The sequence below is a fragment of the Cheilinus undulatus genome, linkage group 2, assembly GCF_018320785.1.
Source record: "Cheilinus undulatus linkage group 2, ASM1832078v1, whole genome shotgun sequence".
Taxonomy (NCBI): Eukaryota; Metazoa; Chordata; class Actinopteri; order Labriformes; family Labridae; genus Cheilinus; species Cheilinus undulatus.
The window spans coordinates 9016789-9033958 of record NC_054866.1 but is presented as its reverse complement, the minus strand read 5'-3'; the positions used below and the strand labels follow the sequence as shown (position 1 = coordinate 9033958).

Genomic DNA, 17170 nt, shown 5'->3' with positions numbered 1-17170 from the left:
CCGTTTAAAAGTTCATTCTTAAGTCTGTTTTTTCTTCCTGGTGATGCTCTATTATGGCCTCTAAACCGTGGTCACAGTCTCTGAGAGAAAGACCAGCCAATTTAAGGCAAACAACTCAATCGAAGATCACCGACCACGCGCCGCTAGCAACAATAGCATCTAGCCCAACCACCACGGAAGCTAACGGTATGGACATGTCCGAGCTAGTGCGGGAAGTGACTCAAAATATAAGTGAAGTCATGGAGCAGAAGCTGTCTAAACTCTCAGAAGCTTTGGAGAAAATTGCCAGTAGCTTGGAGGGACAGTCTAAACGCATCACCGAAGCAGAACAGCGGGTCTCATCCGTGGAAGACCAGGTCGCTGCTCTTGAACTACGTTTAGCACAAATGGAGAACAAGCAGGCGACCATGTCCGAACAGCTAGACGACGCGGAGAACCGAAGCAGACGTGACAACCTACGAATCCTTAACCTGAAGGAGGGTTCGGAAGGCGAGATCCCAATTCAGTTTTTTGAAACCTGGCTGCCATCGCTGCTCGGCCTGTCTCCTGCTAAAGGACGGATAAAGCTGGACCGGGCACACCGTACTGCAGGACCGAGGAGTGACCACCCCCGCCCGGTGATCATCAAGCTTCACAACTCCCGGGACAAACCGCGAATCCTTTCGGCCGTAAGGAGGATGGGAAATCTGGAGCATGGGGGATCCCGCATCTTAATCCACCAGGATCTCTCTACTGCGGTGCGGCTGAAACGCCGATCTTTCAACAGTGTTGTACAAAAACTCATTGACAAGAAAATACGATTCAGGATGCTGTTTCCTGCCAGGCTTGCAGTGCAACACAACGGAACGGAGCGCAGCTTCATCACCGCCGAAGAGGCTCTGGACTTTTTGGTCAAGCTTAACTGAATATAACTACCGGTGAGATATGACTTAGATACATGAGAGAAACGATGTTGCAAGTATACCGGCTGACAGTTACTTTGGATGTTATTGAAGTTTCCATCTGATTGTAACTTAGGGCTGGTTTCATTTTCCTGGGTTTTTTTTTAGCAGCCACTTTGCTGAAGTCTTAAGCCCGTTTTGAACATCATTAGCGATTATTTGGTGCAGATTTCTAGTTTCTGTATTTTGTCAGATATTTTTTATTGCTCTAAATATAGGGGGAAAATAGTTTTTCATAGGCATTGGATATTTATGCCTTTTGTTGCTTACATATTAAAGGTCTACCCATTGCCTTATATTTCATTTTGAACAGTACAGCAGCATGCCATTTCCACTTATATAGTTTTCCTTTTTTTCCCCTTGGAATTAGAATATGGAAAGAATGTAATTCTGTGCAGCACTTTGGTTTGAGGATATGTTCAAGATGGTCTGGGTGATATCTCATACTCGTCACTTGATGCCCTGGTTATGCATGCTTGAGGGGCCATATTTAGGTTTTGCAGAATGAACATAGGTTGTTTAATGTTTTTTTTAGGGCAGGTGTGGGGGCTCTGGGGAGGACCTTTGGTTTTTCTTCATTTCTTTTTCCCTGTGGTGCCCTCTCCTCGGTAATGACCTCCTTTGGAGTCGTGTCCTCTGTAATACCCAGTGGGTGTTTCTTTGCTTACTGTTTGGATGTTTGTCTCTCTTGACATGTCTGGTTGGGATCTCAGGGGTTTTGGTTCCTTTTTGTGTTCTGTTGTCGTTCGGGAGGGTTTTTTCACATGACAGCACAATTTACTGGTTTTTATTTTCTAGATTTACGTATAACAGAGCTCTAGCGTGGTGTATTTTGAAGTACGTGGTATTTTTATCACTAGTAAGATGAGTGTTACTAAAGTAGTCACTTGGAACATTAGGGGAGTCAACAATGTAGTTAAGAGACGCAAAATTCTTTCATCACTCAAAAAAGAGGGGACCCATCTGGCTTTTTTACAAGAAACGCATTTAAATGACCTTGAGCATTTGAAGCTGAGAAGAGACTGGGTGGGCCAAGTTTTTCATTCTTCCTTCAACTCCAGAAGCAGAGGGGTTGCAATCCTGTTGCATAAGAGACTGCCCTTTACACTAGATAAATGTATAAAGGACTCTGAAGGTAGATATGTATTAATCTCAGGCTTTTTATACGGTGAAAAGCTTACTTTGGGATGTATTTACTCACCTAATACCTACGAAAACTGTTTTTATTCTAAACTACTGGCTGACTTATCCTCTATTATCTCACCTCTTGTTATTATTGGTGGAGATTTCAACTCCTGCTTGGAACCAGAGTTAGACCATAGTCCTCTTAAATCCTCACGCCCATCTAAAATGGCTTTAGCTACTCGAGAGCTCTGTAATGACCTTAATTTATTTGATACATGGAGGATTATGCACCCAAAAGTGAAAGACTACACGTTTTTTTCCCGTCCACATAATTCGCAGTCAAGAATTGACTATATTTTTTCCTCAAGGCAAGCACTGGACAGGGTTAGTTCTTGTAATATAAAATCAATGACCATTTCAGATCATTCACTAATTAACTTAGAACTCACACCTCCTTATTTTGACCCCTCTACAAGACACTGGAGGCTCCAACCATCCTTGCTCAGTAACCCTAAGTTTCTTACTCTCTTAGAGGAAGAACTGACATTATTTTTTTCCATTAATGACACTCCTGATGTTTCAGCTTCCACACTTTGGGAAGCAGCTAAAGCATATATAAGAGGAGTAGCCATATCTTTCACTTCAGCAAAAAGAAAGGAAGCGCTCAAACAACAACTAGAGCTTGAATCTCAGATTGCTGACCTGGAGAGGGTATATAATCACTCACTCTCCGGATCAGTTCTGAAGAAGCTAGATGCTGCCCGCTCAGCCCTTGATAATCTTCTTACCAATAAAGCAGAAATGGCCATTTTTTATGCTAAGCACCGTCTTTTTGAATCCGCTAATAAGCCGGGAAGACTTCTGGCCCGTTTGGCAAAAGGTAGGGTGGACTCCAATATAATACCTTCACTAAAAGATGACAGGGGGGTTAAACACTTTGAAACTAAACATATGGTTAACATTATGAAACTCTTTTACCAAAAATTATATTCTCCTGAATGCCATGATTCTGCCAGTGACAGGGCCAGTTTTCTAGATCATTTAAATTTGCCGACTCTAAAGGCAGAGGGCAGAGAAGATCTATGTGGTCCAGTCACTAAGGAGGAGGTGTTAAATACAATTAAATTCTTACCAAATGGGAAAGCCCCAGGCCCTGATGGGTTCTGCCCTGAATTTTATAAGAAAATGGCTAAAATAATAGTGGATCCACTCACTAGAATGTATACAGAATCTTTTCAACAGGGAACTTTACCCCAGACACTTAACCTTGCCAATATTTCTCTTATATTAAAGAAGAATAAGCCCTCAGATTGTTGCTCCTCATATAGACCAATTAGCTTGATAGGAGTGGATTGTAAATTGCTGTCAAAACTTCTTGCCAGGAGGTTGGAGGTCCACCTCCCAGCCTTGATAAAACGCGATCAAACAGGATTCATAAAAAATAGGTTTTCACACTCAAACGTTCGGCGCCTTTTAAATGTAATACAATATGCTCGCTCTACTCAAGAAAGAATCCTATGTGTAACTCTGGACGCAGCTAAAGCATTTGACAGGGTGGAGTCTGACTATCTTTTTGATGTGCTTGAAAGATTCGGACTTGGACCTGATTTTATTAAATGGGTGAGACTGCTGTATAGTGCCCCAGTGGCAAGAGTGTTGGTTAATGGCTGTGCCTCTGACGCCTTTAAACTGGGACGAGGAGCGGCAGGATGCCCCCTGTCCCCGCTTCTCTTCGCATTGGCTATCGAACCGCTTGCAGAGGCTGTAAGGTGCTCTAAAGATATCTCTGGTGTATGTCTTGCTGGAACTGTGCATAAGCTAGCCCTATATGCGGATGATGTCATCCTCTTTATGACTCAGCCTGAAATGTCTATTCCTGCCCTTGTTAAAATTATAGATGCATTTGGCAGCTTTTCTGGTTATAGAATTAATTATGACAAATCTGAGGCCTTGCCTTTGGGAGACTTTGGGGACAAAAGTACCTTGTTGAACTTTCCATTTAAGTGGTCTGACTCTGGCTTTACATACTTAGGTGTCAGGGTCTCAGCCGATTTAGGCAGTCTGTTTAAAATGAATTTTCTTCCCATTATTTCTGCCATTAAAAGTGATCTTCTTAGGTGGTATGACCTCCTCTCTCTTGGTTTGGTAGAGTCAGTTTAATTAAAATGAACATTCTCCCAAGAATCCTGTACCCAATGCAAATGCTCCCACTGAGGATCAATAAATCAGTTTTCACTGACATTGATAAAGCTATTTTGAAATTTATCTGGCATGGGAAAAATCACGTCTCAGTCTTAAAACACTGAAATTGCCAAGAGAGAGAGGTGGTTTGTCAATTCGGACTTAACTTTTATAATTGGTCATGCCACATGCGCATAGTGTCAGATTGGCTGAGACATTTTCTTGATCCCAAGCAGGAGACCCATGTTGATACCTGGCACTGCCCCTCTTTATCTTTAATTGGTCTCATCACAAATAAATTATCTCTTCTTCCAGCTGAGGTACAAAGCAGCCCAATTTTAATGAATACAATCAAAACCTGGGAGAGGATTGTTAAATTTATTCAGAGAAAGGGGTCCTCATCTGTTTTACAACCTATCATCCACAACCCGGCCTTCCCTCCAGGTTTGGGTGCAAATATTTTCCTACACTGGTATGATTGTGGTGTTAGGATTGTTGGAGATTTGTTTGAAGCTGATAAGTTATTATCATTTGAACAAGTCAGAAACAAATATAACATACCCTCTAAACATTTTTACGGTTATTTACAGGTGAGACATTTCATCAGCAGCCTTGACCTACCTGAAATTTTGCCTAAAGCTTCTGACATTGATTCATTTTTGTTACAATTTTGCCTCAATAAAAAATTCATATCCCATGCCTATAGGAAGTTACAGTCTCTCAAGACATTGAACATCAACAAAACTAAACGTTTATGGGAGAGGGACCTTGGGATTGAGTTTGGGGAGCAGGCTTGGTCTGATGCTGTAGAGTCCGTAGGAAAACTTTTTTGTGCAACAGGATATCAGAAAGTCAGTACAGAATCCTTCACAGATTGCAACGTACACCCCAATCCCTTAATACCTTTTATCCTGAGTTGTCTCCCCTTTGCATAAAGTGTAAGAAAGAGGTCGGTTCTTACATTCATTGTATCTGGAGCTGTTCTGAAGTATATGATTTTTGGGTAAAAGTTTCACAGGAATTAAATCTTATTTTTGGTAAGACAATACAGGTAAATTCCAGTTTGTTTCTTTTAAACATAGCAAGTGAGAAACTCTGTTTGACAAATGTCCAACATAAACTTTTGAGCAAGCTTACTGTCTTGGCAAGAAGATGTGTTTTATTTCAGTGGATTAAATCCAGACCTCCAACTATCAGTCAGTGGCATGGAGAAATTCTTAAAGTTTTGCCGATGGAACGTTTAAGTTCAAGGTTGAAAGGAAATGAGAAGTCTTTTGACAAGCTTTGGGTGCCCTTTCTTGACTATCTTCCAGACTGCATCACAGACTTAATAAAGAAGGGATGTTGTGATGTAAACTGGCGCCCCTCATGTACTCTTCAAAATCCTTGAGGTTCTCTAATGTGTATCTTATTTTAATATTAGGTTATTTTATTGTGCTTTATTACCTTTCCTGCTTTGTGGATTCATTGAACCACATTTGATATCCAATTACAGTGATATAGAAATGTCTACGTGGAACCGCCTGTACTAGTACATCATGCTTGTTATAGGGATATTTTGACCATTTCGTTTTATTTTGTATGTATTGTCTGATCCCACTTGGTTTATACTCTGCTTATTTCAGTACTTGCTGTCATGTGTTTTTCGTTTTCTTTTTTCTTTTCAGTTTTCCTCCTTTTTTCCTCTTAAATGTTCAAAATTCAATAAAACATGTTAAAAAAAAAATAATAGCCAGGCCCATTATCAGGACCAATATTCTGCATTTAGCTGATTATCTGTATAGGTATTTTATCAATCACCAATAAAATTTACTAAATAAATTAAAAGTCCACTACTTTGGCTTCGAGTCCACTACCTCTGTGAGTTGTGTCTTCCTTTCTTGCTCCATTTTCACTCTCCACAGTCTCTCTCCAGCCTACGACAATATCTGATTGGCTGGATGTCAAAAGGGTATAAGCCATATACATTTTTAATAATCAGTAATGAAGCAGCACCTTTTTTGAATGAAAGATTTTTATCCTGTCTTGTCGAAATATGACACTGGAACTGCTGTCACTTATGGCTCATTTTTACCATAAATGCACATCAGTTCCAAATATTGATTATGGGTTAGATTAACATGATTGCTATTGGTATCAGCCTGGACAAATCTTTATCAGTTGACCCTTAGACAAGTTCATCCATTTCTTTGGTCTATGAAATAACAACAAAAAAGGAGGTCAAAAAGGAAACTTCCATCCTTCACTTTAAAAAGTTGGTTCATAGAACAGGCTCATTTGCACACTAGTGGTAAATAGACCCAAAAATTTATTTGTTTATGACCTTATTATGCCCCCCCCCCCCAAGCTGAGAAAATACAAAAAAAAGTCCATGTGGCCAGCATCAAAAGAACAACAAGCAGAAGCTGAAAAATGTCATGTTAAATGAAGCTGAAATTTTGATGAAATAAAAAATCCATGTTATTCTGGGCTATGGTAATAGATTAGTGCAACATAAAGTCAGGCTACTGTTGTACCTCAATTAAGCAATTTAACTGGACTACTGCTGTAGTACCAATATACACAGCAGGAGAACGGAGTACTGAAGGGAGCATGTCCATCTGCACTACAGTAGGAGGCAAAATGTCCCCTTTCATCTACTTACTGTGGGTTTTCTTATTGCTGACCTTGCCAACAAGTAAGCACTTGGTAAACTGGCTGTCAAACTGAAAATATGGGCATTTCAAAGCACTGTGTGTTTCATACATGGTGTGCTGAGTAGAGTGTGGCAAAAGTTAGCAGGTAGCTCCACTAGCCTTCATTCTTAGTGTCCGTTAGTGGCAGAAGGCTTCATTAGAGTTTCAAAAGAACATTTGACCAAGATTTCAGGCCTATGTTTATAAAAATGATAATCACCTGTAAATTTAAACTTGTAAATCTGGCTAATCTGATATCCAAACTAACCATTAAACTGGCTAACAGCGCACATCCCTACTCTCCACTTTATCTACGGTTTGGTGCATGTCTTCCCGGACCCTTCTCTTCCATCCTGACTCTCTTAAGCTATCCTAAATGTAAGTAAAGGCATACAGCCAAAAAAAATAAAAGAAAAAACAAATTCAGGGTAAGCCAATTAGACGCAATGTAGATGTGGGTTCTCCTGAATATCTAGTGACATATACAGAGCTTCTGGCACTACATTCTTCTTGTTTACTTAATTTCATAATGATCCTAAAAACAGAAAGCCAAGCAGCCGAAGCTGGAGGTGAATTTTCAAATTAAAAAAAAGGCCTATTTCAAAGACGCAAGACCACTCAGTCATACGGGTTGTTTATCCTTTGTGAGGTGAGTCAGTTAAAACATGTAGGACATAAATTAAAGAGGGCATATTATGCAAAAATCACTTTTTCCGGCTTTTCTAACACAAGTATGTGTCCCTGTCCTGTCCACAATCCCCTCAAGTACCAGAAGAATCCATCCCCTCTCCCCCTCTCTTTCTCCACCTTTCAGAAAATGTGTGCTAAAACAAGCCATTCTCAGATTTTACATCTAGTGACCTCACCAGGGCCCAAGCACCCAACCCCAGGTTTGGTTGGTCCTCCCACACTTGGAGGAAAGTTCTGCCCTCCTCTACTGATCCTCTCAGCTACAGAATACAGGAATCATCACTGCACTGTAGAGCAAATATGTAACACTATTGGCTTAGTTCACCCTGGTCTAATCAGTTTGACCATTTAACTGAGAAAAGAAATTGACTGACTCGAGAGTTTTAATCAAGTGCCTGTTTGTCTAAATAAGAATGTCTTACTGCCATATGTGTGTAGACATCACATTTTTTCTACTTTCTGAGCCAGGCGGCTGGGCCAGATGAGCATGTCCCATCATGGATTTTTCCCAGGTTTAGAAACGTGCAATGCAAAAACTCTTTGTAAGCCAAAAAAACATCATCATGAAATATGAAAAAAAACATTCTCTAGAAAGCCAAGATGTGGCACACTAAACCCCAAAGGCAAGAAAAACTTCAATTTCCAACCTCATTTGAAGTTATCTCAGCAACAAATGTCAACATTTGAACTGTGTTATGGCGGGTCTCATGTTGTGGGAATATTACAGAGAAAGGAAGAAAAATAAGCAGGCTTGTTATTCAGTCAAGGATGTATTTTTCGTTTGTTTCTTTTCAAAGGGGTCCCTGAGCTTTGCAAAATAACTTTGTACCACCCAGTTTGTCTAAGAGCTGGACTTTGAAGAGAGCTCAAGTTGCATATTGTGAAGAACTAAAGCTTTGAGCGTTTGTATGAAAGCTGAATCCAAAGCTACAGGCATTGGAATGAGTGGATAAGTGAAGCTCAAACCCCTCTACTTTGTCTTCTGTGATTGACTGGATTTCTGTCTGGTTTCCATTTATAAACATTGAGATGACATTGAGAAATAAATCTCTAAAATTCAGACATTTTGAGATTTTTTTCTATAAACTAAATAACATTTATTATAGCATAACACACAAACAGTAGTACCGAAAATGGGTACCAATTTGCGTATCGGTACCGTACAGGTTCAAATGTGAAAGGTACCCATACCTAATGAATATTTCTTTAAAAATATTAACAGCAATTCTACTAAATAAAACAAGATGATGAAATGACTAACTCAATTTAGACTAAATATTTCAAATAAATAATTGTGTGGTCAATAATAAAGCATATTATTGTTAGTGATTCTTCTTATGAACAGTCAAGAACCTTTTTCCCAATCAACACTGAAATAAATTACATAAATATAGATATTATTTTCTTAACCTTAATCTCATTTAAAAAAATTCAATGATTCATTATATCTCCATGACATATTATACTGTCTAGCCCCAAAAAGCAGCTTTTCAAAGCTGGGGTTAATATATGTCAAAGAATATGTACACACAGACTCTTACATAATAACAGAATCAACACTACAAAAAAATGAGAAAAGGGTCAAATTCTCTACACAGATTACCTTTTCACATCTAATCAGTAGTACCATGCATGAAACTAAAAGAACAAATGTTTTAGAGCTAAATGAAGTATCTGCAGAACAGTGCTTGTAGAAGAGCTGGTAACCAGTAAGTGGATTACTGCTGTGTACACAGCATACCACATTCCTCAGCGTTCTGACCTATTACATCTCCCGCTTCTCCTCTTGGGCCTTTCTCCTGAACCGGTATCTCTCAAACACGGCTGATCTTTGGAGACATTTATGACCAAGCCTGAGCCTTTTTCAGCATGGCTGTACATTTTCAAGACAACCATCTCATCGCCTGTTTGAAACCTAATCAAAGAAGTGAAAAATGTGTTATGTCATTATTTTTCCTAACCTCAGTCATCAGATGCAATCTTTAAATCAGAGTAGTAGAGACTTCTCCTCTCACATGGCGTCCTTTATATTTATAAATATCATGGTCTGAAAAAATGTCATATGGGGACAAGAGCCCAACTTGCTATGCAGAATCATGTAGGCTCCTATACTGTGCTATACAGGCCAGAGAGAGGTTAAGAAATGCAGTATTCACCACACTCCACTCCAAGGCCTTTCAATCAGTTTTGGATGTTGTACATAAAAAAGGCAATGAAAAAGGAAAAGCATTGCACGGTCACTTTTAAAGGCTTAGCTGAACCCCAGCTGAGTCATCTAACTATTGACACAAACAGGTTCTAATCCCTTTAAAAAGTACTTGTCTAAAAGCCCAAGGGATGTTTTGTGTCATCCGTCAACTGGGAGACTAAGCAAAAACAAATAAATGTTAGCTGTTTTACCTGAGGGGTGGTAATGACAGATGGGAAGGTGTTAACACAGCCCAGGAGGAGGTAGAAAACAACATACAAACTCAGTCCTCTCCAATTTACAAAGTTTTAATAAGATTAAACTTTGACATTTTTCCTGATAACACCAACTGTGCTCCAGGGTACAGTAAATGGGGATTTAAATTATTAAATATACCAGGAACATAAAAAAACAGCCTTCATTTTCAAAGGAAAAACAATGGTGTCATTAATTATGCAAGTGGCAAGAGCTGTAGATTAGCACTTATTAAGGGTCGTCTGGTAGTGGTTTTTTTAGAGTCGATACTGATCATTAGTGGTGCCTATATATGGTGCCTATATTAGTGGACCTATAACCAATATTTGGAGCCAATTTGCATTTGGTACGACAAAAAAAAGTACTTTATGTGTCAAAAGTATATATGCATGTTAAGAAATTGAGAAAAATAAGCAGCCCAGGTCTCAGTTTTAATTTACTGGTTGTTGTGTGACATAAAGCCAGTCACATAGTGTTGTGGGCAGGACATAAGGTGAGACTGTAGAGAGTGAAAACAAAGCCAGAGGGGAAGACTGACTTTACAGTAGAGCCAAAATAACATATCCTTGAAATTATTGATTTTACCAATTATCAATAAAATATAATGCTGATACTTATACTGGGCTAAATGCCAAATATCGACATCAATAATCAGCCAGGAAGAAACCAGTCTACCCCTAGCACTTATACAGCACTTTATACAGTTGTCAAGGCAGTAAGGCTGTTGGAACGAATTTTGGAGCTGAATATAATTTGAATATTTATAAACTCATTAATATTTGAACGCTGAAGTTACTGTTCAAGAGTGTTTTGTTTTATATTTTTGCTGTTTATAATCATTCTGGAGTCTCTCTCCTCTCTCCTTGGCCTCTACTTCACCTATATGTAGGGGTAGGGACCAAATGTTTCGTCACGACACGTGACACGATGAACAAAAAAGTTTTCACACCAAAACACAGATGCGCCGCAATGGCCACCATTGGAGATGTTTGTGGATGTTTCTTGCCAGGGTGGTGCACACGCTGGTGGTGATTTGGCAAATGAGGCTTCGCTACATCAAGAGATGCTGATGTGCGAGAGTACAACTGTGATGCCCACCAACAGTAACCCGCTGTCGTGGTGGAAAATGTCCCGATCCAGGTGTCCTCTACTGTCCCAGATGGCACGCCATTACCTGTGCATCCCGGTCACCTCCATCAGGGCAGAGAGGGTTTTCTCCACAGCTGGTACGATGATAAACAAAAACGCTCTGTTCTTGATTCAGAAAACGTGGATCACCTTGTGTTTTTTTTTTAAATTATTATTTAAGATTTATTTTTGGGCCTTTTCATGCCTTTATTTGATAGAGGAAGGACAGTGGATAGACTCGGAAACAGGGAAGCAAGTGGGGAGAGACATGCGGTAGAGGGCCACAGGCCAGATTCGAACCCGGGCCACCCACATGCATGGGTAGTGCCTTAAACCACTCCACCATCTGCGCTCCCGCCTTGCATTTTTAGGTAAAAACATGTAGGGACAAGATAGTACCAACATTTTTAAATGTTTTGTTCATTATAAACATGATGTCATCACCGTCATAAGCAGCACAATTTAATTCATTTTTGTGTGACATTTAATTTCTAACCCGTTTAGCCGTTTTACAGTTGACCATCAGTACCAAAATACCCGTTAAAGGCCTCCATAGTACATAAGTATGCTTTGCCATAACTGTGATTCTGCTTATGTCAAACCACTTTGTAAACCTCTGTTTTTAAAGGTGCTATACAAATAAAGTTTATTATTATTATATTATTATTATAAAAATAAACATGAACTACTTTTGCTTTTAGCTCATTATTTCTTCATTGCAATCTGTGATGTAGGCCAATATTGGAGGGTGCTCTAGTGGACAAATGTGTAACTACATGATGATTAAAGCAACTGAACGTTTTACATGTTAATAAAAAATGTGCATAAATATTTGAATATTACTAGAAATCTGCAAAAAATAACAAATGAAATTCGAATGGGACTGTAGATAAATACTGACAGTAGGGATGTAAAGGTACGTGCAGTGGTACCGAACCGATTTGGTACAGGCCTCTCAGTACGGTATAGACGTGTACCGAACGGATACATGTGGAGCAAAGCTCAAATACAGATGGAAAACCAGTTAACAACTCACTGTCACACTGTCCTGGCAACCACACAAGCCTGAATATTCCCAGATAAAAGTGTCCTGTTTAGAAACACTTTGTTTCCCAGTAAAATACAACAGTGGACAAAGACAACAACAGTAGCACTGGCATTATTCAGCAGCTGCGTCCCTGACAGCACATTGTCCAGCGGACCAGTCAAAGTATTTGAAAAGGCTCCACTCAAACAAGAACTTCACTGTAACGAGGAGGAACAACAAAAAGTATCACCAGCCGGTTATGAATTTCCTATTCTTTAAGATCGTTTTTATTATAACACTGGTGCTCTGGCTCTGTGAATCAAATTAATTTTACCTTCAACTATCAGCCTCAGAGGAGGGGGAGAGAGAGGACTCCATCATGTCTGCATCTGCGTCATAGGTAAAGTTATGCTCAGATTTCACATGGCTCTAACCTCTTTATCCACCAAGATGGGCTGTGAAAAGTCCTCCCAAACTTTGTAGTAGGTCCCATTGGTTAAAAAGGTAATCCAGTGCTGCAGTCCATGTTGAAATCGGCCGGATAGACGCTAATTTGCATACTTAACAAGCTAAATCACTGCTGTATGATGATGCAATCAAGTTGGCTGGGAAATTTTAGTGTTTAAAGACAGGGTATAAAAATGTCAATACAACAATTAAAAAAAATAGTAATTGAAAAACATATTTATTTAGTTATATTTTTAATCATTGAAGTACCAAACCAAAATGTTTCTGTACCATTACACCCCTAATTGACAGCCCTACAAGGCAGCACATAACCCTTTTCCTTCATAACCACTGTAGTGAAAAAAAGATTAAAATGGTCCTGCATCTTAGAGTGACATATGACAACTGCATTGGGAGGCTGAAAATCCCTTCCAGCAGGTGGCAAAAAACCCCTTCAGTTTAGCTATTATTGGGCCTTCTCTTAGTTAACAATGCAAGTTTCATACATACTCTACACTTTACTCTTAGCAAATCACAATTTCTGCTGTCCTTCTTGCTTACATTGCTAAATGAAGGCAAAGTGAGATCAACATGATACTAACTGGGGTGTAAAACAAGTAGCAACCTCCCTGGTTGGAAAATAGAGTCAATGCAATACAGCATAAACCTGCAGTTCCATGAGTGTCCACTTGAGGCTGGCTGCTGAAACAGTGGAAGTCACATTTCACCTCAAAAAGGTTTCAAGGGTTCCAAAAGGATTTGGGTTGGAGTAATTCATGTCTAGGGTCACACTGTACAGGGGTAATTTTTTAATATCTCATCTGTTTTGGTTTTAAGAAGGATGCAAGTTATGTAATATAAGTGGAGTGGCTGATACGACCTGCGCGTTTTAGCTGTTCAGCAGGAGGCGTAAGGCTGCCTCAGTTCCACCTCTTCATCAGTTACTGAGCTGACTGGAGAGTCACTTTTTGACAGTGTTTTTAATATGGCTGCTGTGGACTATCTTTAAAAGCCCCTTTCAGTAAGCAAGTAAGTGATGCCACTCTGACTTTGTCACATACTGTCTACAGTCTATGGTGTATGAATGCAGGAGTACATCAAACTCCACCCACATTACATGGGTGTGTTAGTCATATTTTGAGAAATTCAGCTTAAGCCTGGTTTGCACTTTCTCATCAAGTCTGGAACCTAAGGCACTGTGAGCACTACATACGTGTCTGTGTCATCATGCAAAACTCCACCCAAACTTAACAAGGGTTTTTATTTTCCCAGTCCATACTACTTTTCCTTCTTGTCTGGGAAACCATGGCAACTCAAACATGTTTATGTTTGAGTTGATAAATATTGAGCAATAGTTGTTCAAACTGTAGTTATTGCAAAGAAGAAAAGAGAGTCAGCAGCGGAGGAGGTGGAAGGTACTGCCACTCTGCTGAGGCAGAGGACCAGAAATGTTTGCACAGCTAGCTTTGGCACAGAAGCAGAAAGGCTTTAGTCTGGTCAGTCCAACTACAAAGTTTACATGCATTTAAAATTCCAGTTTTACTTTTACATGAACCATTTTTTTCTGTCTGTTTAGTCGGGCAATATATTGAGTATACTCAATGTATCGCAGGTTTTGCCAGATTTTGAGATGTAACTGGCTAGATCGCCACCAACAAGTATAAATTGCATAGAAGTTTTAAGCCATCAGCAAGCTATTCTCTCTGGAGTTTCGCTCCTCCCACTGTCTCCTCAAATCCCCCTCTTGGCAAAGAGCACACTCCCTGCCCATCAGAAAAACTCTCCTAGGCACATGCGCTTTTTGTATTAGAAGGAGAAGGAGGAAAGCATAGGGAGGGAAGAGAAACAAACAGTCTAAGTTAGTTTGAGATGGTAGTCTGAGATGTAAATGGACGATTCGGTTCCTAAGAAAAACAGAACTGGATCTGTCATCTGGCGGTGGTTCAAATTTCAAAAGGAAGACGTAGAAGAAAACCTGATAATTTGTCATAAACGTTGCGAGGTGATGCCTATATTACAGCTGCAGTAACGATAAAGATATGAAAAGCCAGAAAAGCCAACACACTTAACCCAAAGTATGATCCGTGTTTGTATCTGTGTTTTGCTGAAAACTCCCCTGCCAGAAATGTACATGGAAGTAAGAGAAAAGGTTGCCTAGCAGCTAATAAATATGACCCACTTCTCCACAACTATGGATCTATAGCCCCACATAACAGTTAATTAAATGAACACCTAGGAGTTAAATGTTTGTGCTTCCAAACAGGCTTTTTTCACGATGATCACACAGGAGAGCTACTTCACAAGGTGTGAATCTCATCCAATGTGCATCAGCTCAGATAACGGGACTAAAATAATCAAATCTGTGAGCCTGAATGGGTGGACTAGACTGCAGTGTTTTGGCCACTGGCTGCATCTTGCAATTGGTGAGTTTCTGTGTAGCTTAAATTAGGGAAATAATCATTTCTTATAATCAACAATAGTAAAAAAAAAAACAAGAGAAAACATTTATTAACTTTCTATCCACGATAAACTACTGTAGAAGATACAGAAGGGTCTAATTCAATAATCATACTGGGGTCATTTGATGCATCAAAGGGCTGAATTAAACAATTATACAGTAAAACAGATGTCAAAATATTGTAATATACAATGTGTATTACAATATGGTCTAATTAAGGCAATATTACTTTTAGGTCATATTTCCCAGCTGTAACTGCATACAAACATAATGAGCATCAAGGGTGGCTGACTTAAATTACAATGGGGCCCTGGAGCTGTTTTTCTCACAACCCTACAGGATAGCATACGGTGATGTTTTGTGTCAGGTCTGACATAATAGGAAATTTACTTGCACAAATAATGACTAGACACAGAGTCAGTAGACAGGACTTGTTTGCATTTGTTTTGTGTACATGTTACGCACTAATGGTAAGTGTGTGGTTGGATGTTTTCTGTATTCATATTGTGTGCATGCACTTTAGTTAAACTCAACATGTGACGTGTATGCCTTGTTTTTTACTTAACCAATTTAATTTCATGATTCACTACGCCCCCAACGACCAAGCCACCTAACACGTCAGCCCTCTTTAGCTTCCTTTCATCCAAACAAGGTAAAAGAAATGATGAGAAAGGGTAACTAGTAAATCAATTACGTCGCTTTTCTAATAAGATGGGCTACAGCGTGATGGGCGTGCCCTGTGTCCTTTGAGTGCACGAGACCACCAGTGAGCAGCCTGGTAGCTAGTTACTGAGCCACGGAGCAGCAGAGCCGTCCTCTGATGGGTTCAGACACGTTAGCCTCCAGAGTGTTACCGAGGTTACAAAACTCTGTAACGGCGAGATAACCTAGACTTTTAACGGCTACTGAGGTAGTTCAATTCAGAATATGTTTTGAAAGAATAAATAACTGTCAAGACATCACTGTTTCAAGTAACACAAAGGTAGCCTGAAAGGGAAAACACCTACAAAAACCGTTGAACGCTCACCTGTCTGGGGGCTGTCTCCACTTTTCTTTGATTTGAGGTTGACTTTTGCGGTCCAACGGTAATGTCGAATATTGTCTTCTCCACTTCCAACGATTAACTGTTCATCGGCAGTCAAACGGGGTTAACCCGTATCAAAGGTAAAGAGTGAGGGTTGGGTGGCCCGTCCGTAAATGCTGACCGAGCCAAAGTTTTACACCGATAACAAAGGAGAAAAGAGCCGGTGAGCGCGGACGGTTTTCAAGGCTTCAGCTCATCTAAAATAAGTCTCGTCTCACGTACTTAGTTTCTCTGTCCTCTTTGATACTGGTCCCTTGGATAAGTAACGCGTACATCCTCGTCTTTTGTGAGCAGTGGCACTTTCAGCCCGCAGAGTAATTCAATGTATTGAATAGAGGGAGGAGTGTGTCGGTCCGTTTTATCTCGAGCCCTCCTGTACTGTGTGAGAGCGTCACCAAGCTGACTTTACTCCTGGTCCGCGCGTTCACGTCATGTGGGAAACAATCCTTTTTACCGTGCAGTTGGTTACAGTTAAAACAGTTTGACCGTTAGATTTTCTGCTTCTCCTGTTACCTGGATTTGATCAGTTTAATAATGTTAATAAGGTTCGAAAGATTAACAGATAACTACACAACACTGTTACCTTCTGTAAGAGTATTCAGAGCCAATCTACAGCAAAGGACCAACATCAGGTTAATAGAAATTCCGATGTCACTTAAACGCAACAACGTGTTCATATCATTATAAGTCCATGTTTTTATTAGTCATCATATTACGTTCTGAAACGGTGATTAAATTATAAAAGGGGAGTTATTTGATTTTCATTTGAATATACAGCAATTAAAATCAAAATACAAGGCGATTAACTTTAATATGTGGTCAAAAACGGACTAGATAACGTTTAAAACCCATTTATTTTCCATATAGAAATAAGTAAAACAGAGAAATAGAGCACAGATATATATCAAGGTCTTCTTTTTTAAGTTTTCTGAAGCAGGATGTTGTCTTCAACAGGGCAAGAGCACCTAAAA

The 17170-nt window shown here is 39.7% G+C and overlaps 1 protein-coding gene across 2 annotated transcripts in view; it reads right to left on the bottom strand.

The window, feature by feature from the left end:
* Positions 1–16570, bottom strand: part of LOC121526154 (glycerophosphodiester phosphodiesterase domain-containing protein 5-like) — an 81209-nt gene extending 64639 nt beyond the window's left edge. For both annotated transcript variants that reach the window (XR_005993290.1, XM_041812576.1), the window contains exon 1: positions 16143–16570. The gene's annotated coding sequence lies outside the window, so the exon portion shown is untranslated. The remainder of the gene's footprint in view (positions 1–16142) is intronic.
* Positions 16571–17170: the final 600 nt, after the last annotated feature.